Source organism: Schistocerca piceifrons, unplaced genomic scaffold (genome assembly GCF_021461385.2).
Source record: "Schistocerca piceifrons isolate TAMUIC-IGC-003096 unplaced genomic scaffold, iqSchPice1.1 HiC_scaffold_855, whole genome shotgun sequence".
Classification (NCBI taxonomy): domain Eukaryota; kingdom Metazoa; phylum Arthropoda; class Insecta; order Orthoptera; family Acrididae; genus Schistocerca; species Schistocerca piceifrons.
This window is the reverse complement of record NW_025729119.1, coordinates 542,091-547,203: the sequence shown is the minus strand read 5'-3', so window position 1 is coordinate 547,203 and position 5,113 is coordinate 542,091.

Sequence of the window (5,113 nt, the reverse complement as noted above, 5' to 3'; positions counted from 1 at the left end):
CTGTTGCAAGGTAAAGCATACCTCCATTGTTGTATTACAACTAATAACCTCCAATTTCTCTTTTTTACTTTTTATCTAAAGATACGTACAAAATCCCAATCATGTCGACGTCAACTAAATAAAATCTCTTTCTCGGTCATAAAACCCAATTATTTTGAACAAAATATTCTTCATAAGCATCCTTTACATACTAAAAAATCCACATTGAAATTCCAACCTGGACCTCTCTTTGCATACAGTAATAAGTCTATTAGTCTTAACTCTATTTAAATACTTTTAAATCCACTTTTCCATAAGACGTCCACTGTTAAACATTTTTCTTTTTTGGACAAGACGATTCTCAAGGAAGTCTTACTTCTACTAATTTTGTAAAAGCTTTTGATATCGGGAAAAGAAAGAATTTTTTCTTTTCTTTTCCATTCACGTACAAGGCGTACACAAAATAAACGCATCTGACGAAGTTACACATCACAAGCTGTGCACGAAGTATCCATTACTGAAACTCGTGACCTCCTTCATGACATAAAGCTCTTTCATTTTTGTGTTATCAGTCGTACGATTGGTCCCATCCGACCCGCTATGGTTTCTTCTCCCGTGCCAGTATCATCCTTTCATAGTAACAGTTACACACAAAGTCCTCAGTAATACACTAATGTTCAGAAGGAGCAGAACATCTTGAACGACTAGAGATAGGACGTTCATATTCACAGAACATGAACATTAGTATGTTCTGCAGGAATGATTAGTATTTGAACCATGAAAGAATGAGATGCATCCATCCGGGAAACTGCTGCTCGTGTGGGACGAAGTGTTTCGGCAGTGAAACGGGTGTGTGCAGAATGATTCATGGAAGGCAACAGAACACGATGAGATGAGTCGGGTTGCACCACCCAGACCACCTCCCGAGTGACATTGCAGAACAGATCTGCGTCCACCTCGGCTCTGGCGCAACAATGGAACAGTGTAACAGATCGTACACCACTATAAAAGGTGCGTCGCCGTTTATTACAGCATGGGTTATGTGTGCGTCGTCCAATTCTCCGCCTACCTTTGACGACTGTGCAGAAACGTGCCAGACGGCAATGGTGTATGGGAAGATGTCAGCGGGGACAGGAAAGGCATCAGATAGTGTTTTCGGACGAATCCAGGTTCTCTTTGTTTGAAAACGATGGCCGCATTTTGGTTTGCCGCAGACAGGGGGAGCGGCATAACGGTGATTTCATTCGCACAAAACATACAGTCCTAACTCAAGGCCTTATGGTGCTGCAAACTCAAATCACAGCTGGTGCGTGTCCAGGCCACTGTGACCGGTGTAACCTATGTGAATGACATCCTGCGACCCACAGCTATACCCTTTCTCTACAACACCCCAGACGCCATTTTTCAACAAGACAATGCACGACCACATGTTACTGTGCAGACACATGAGTTCTTGGTGTCACAAGATGTCAGCCTTTTGCCCTGGCCTGACAGATCACCACACTTTTCGCCAATCTAAAATGTGTGGGATATGTTGAACCGACAGGTGCAGCGTTGTGACTCAGTGTCAACCACCACAGATGAACTATGGAAAGAGGTGAATTCAACCTCTACCACAGGATACCATTCGTGCCTTATAGGGTTCGGTGCCATCACGCATGGAACATATTATCAGGGCCGTTGGAGGACCCTATGCTTACTAGGCAACAGGAACATCCTGAACCGAGGCGACTACAGAACATCCTCATGTACATATCCTGTGAATATGAACGTCTTATCTCAAATCGTTCAAGGTGTTCTGTTTTTTTTTCTGAAGATGAGTGTATATTGTATGTGGTGCAACGTGTACCTTCCCTTACAATTTCTGCCCTCTGTGGCTCCCTCTTGTAACATGCAAGTTATTTCGCTATATGTTAGCAAATATTCTCTCGTCCTGTCCATTTTTTCTACTTACAATTTTCCACACATTCTTCGCGTTTTCTGCTAAGATGTTTCTCATACCTCCTCAGTCTGTTTAGTTTCCAGAACCATCGTGGACCACAGACCAGGATTCGCAGTGGCTGCTAATTGAGGTAAAAGCCCACACATTTTGCGACTTGAAGCGCTCTGGCTGTCTGATCGTGCTCGTGAACGTTGCACACTCCTGCACTTCACGAATTAACTCAAATAATTCGTGGTGATGAAAGCAGCGAACTTCCACAGCGACTTCACAATGAAACTTAATGTAACGAGCTAATGAAAGCAAAAACGCTGGAGTACTTTCCAATAAATGACACTTCCCCTGAGAAGTTAATACACAATAACGAGTAATCCTGCACAGATGAAAGTGCTTTCCAAGCAGCAGGGCTGAACACGTCAGTCCGATCAATTAAGCATTGTGTTGCTCAAACAGGCTCAATTATGTGTACAGCACTAGCGTCCAGTAATCACGGGTACCACAGATCAGATTGTTTCCTGTAATTAGGCGTCCTGACGAGGGACCACAATTATTGAGAGAACACTCAGTGCTTTAATTAAGAAACGCTCTCTTTTATCTGATTGCTAGGCAGTAATTTTACAGGTTGGAGCTGAAAGAACATTTACTATACTGATATTCCCCTGGAGGCGTGCGGACGACTTTTTTCCCTCGAGGACTTTTTCAGCCCTCTGCTTCCTATAAATGTCCCCAGAAAAAGATATATTTCTGCTTCATTGAGCACCGTAAGGAGCTGGTGAATACTTCTAATAATTACCAAAAATAAATACAGCTTATTGCATCAGTCAGAATAATAACTAACCAAATGTACAGGACACGTTTCAATCTGCAGCTGTCATTGTCAGATTTTTTCCTTGCCACAGTAGGTCGGAGTCCACATTAAACTGTAGGTCCCTCTACAACTGGCTGTGCATATCAGTTGGAAGTTTGCACAAAGAAAAGAGAACACCACTTCCAAAAGGACGGTGCATAGTAAACCAGTGCGGTGTTTTAAACAACGCTAGGATTGAGGACAGCACTATTTTGCGTAGTTATCAACTTCCTTCCGTGTTGGCAGAAGGTACAGTATAAGGACAAAAAACAAATATCTTTTCCCTTCCTTCAGATGTATCTACCGGTATAAGTCACACGCGCTATCGTTTTAGGAGCTACACGATGGGTTAAATAAATCTGCACCGCAGTACATTTCATGCACCTTAATACGGGATCTCAGCATACATCTTCCGTAGCTACAGCGTTTTATGTAAGCTGGGTTGCCTAACTTAAGCTACATGAAATGTTTTGTGGGGTAGTTTTATTTGACCCTTGCTCTTAATCAGGGGCAATCCACGTTTCCTACCTACCGGCCACTTTTGTATCTGTTAGCAGTAAAATTTTCTAACCATCCACCGGTTACACGGTAATGGTGAGTTACAAAATAGGGAAATAACTTTACTTTATAAAATTTATAAAAGAGAGTTGCAGAAAGTTAAAACATATAATAATAATTACATACAAAATACTTAGTCAAAATTTCATGAAAACGTAATGAAAATGTTTTTAAAACCCCTACCGCCTATCCCCCACCACGAAATCTAGAACGCCCAGTAGTGGGCGCCAGAGAACCACCACTGCTGTAGATGGTTTCACATTCAGGTCCCTTTACAGAACAGATGAATCAATCTGCATGTGGCATGGTTCAAATGGATCTGAGCACTATGGGACTTAACTTCTGAGGTCATCAGTCCCCTAGAACTTAGAACTACTTAAACCTAACTAAACTAAGGACAACACACACATCCATACCCGAAGCAGGATTCGAACCTGCGACCGTAGCGGTCTTGTGGTTCCAGACTGCAGCGCCTAGAACCGCTCGGCCACTTCGGCCGGTCATGTGGCATGGATACAACCATAACACTGCTGGACAGCAAATAGATCAATTATCTACACCACGTCGTTACGACAGGAAGACTGATTCGAAATCTATTGCATGCAAAACTAGCACAATATATAAAGATGAAGGAAAGAGAAAAACTGTCATTCGTCAATATCGACTACAGTTTACTCCTCATCTTGCAAACCCCTCACTTCAAAAAAGCTCAAAAAAAATTTTAAAAATTAGTTCTGTTATGCACTTTATTCTGAGAAAAATGAATTTTTATGCACTTAACAAGAATTTACTTGAGAATCAGAAGTACAAACGAAATTCACTTCTCTGATATTTAATTCACACAATTTTGTTTTGTGTGTTTGTGGGTTTTCGACTGCTGCAAGTATTTAAAAAAAATGACTGAATTTTTTCTCTTCAATGTATTGGTTAGTGGTTTAGAAATGCTGCGTATTTTATTCGTAAACTGAACAGTAATAGATCGCCACCCAACTCACACTCCTGTCGGATACAAAATGACTTGCTGCCACATTCTGAAAAGTTGACGACTAAGTAAGTTTCGCTAGCAACTCTACACTGTGGTATCACACTTCCTTTTTTTTTTTTTTTTTCGTTGTTGTTAAGGTCTTCAGCCGAAAGACTGGTTTGGTGCAGCTCTCCATGCTACTCAATCCCGCGCAAGCCTCTACATATCTGAGTACCTACTGCAACCTACAGCATTCTGGATCTTCTTAGTGTATTCATCTCTTAGTCTTCCTCTACGATTTTTACCTCCCACCCACATCCCTCTAGTATTAAACTAGTGATCTTTTTGTCCCATCAACCGATCCCTTCTTCTAGTCAGGTTGCATCACAAATATCTCTTCTCCCCAATTCTAGTCAGTACCTTCTCATTAGTTACGTGATCTTTCAATCTAATTTTCAGCATTCTGCCGTAGCACCACATTTATAAAGCTTCTACTCTCTTCTTGTATAAACCGTTTACCGTCTATGTTTCACTTCCATAGATGCCTACACTCCACATAAATACTTTCAGAAAGGACTTCCGACACTTGTATACTCGACCATCGTCAGTTATTTTGCTTTCGAAATATCAAAACTCATCTACTACTTTACGTGTCTTATTTCCTAATCTAATTCCCTCAGCATCACCCAATTTAATTCAACTGCATATCATTATCCTCGTTTTGCTTTTGTTGATGTTCATCTTGAATCCTCCTTTCAAGACATTGCCAATTCCGTTCAACTTCTCTTCCATGTTCTCTGCTATCTCTGACAGAATTACCATTTCA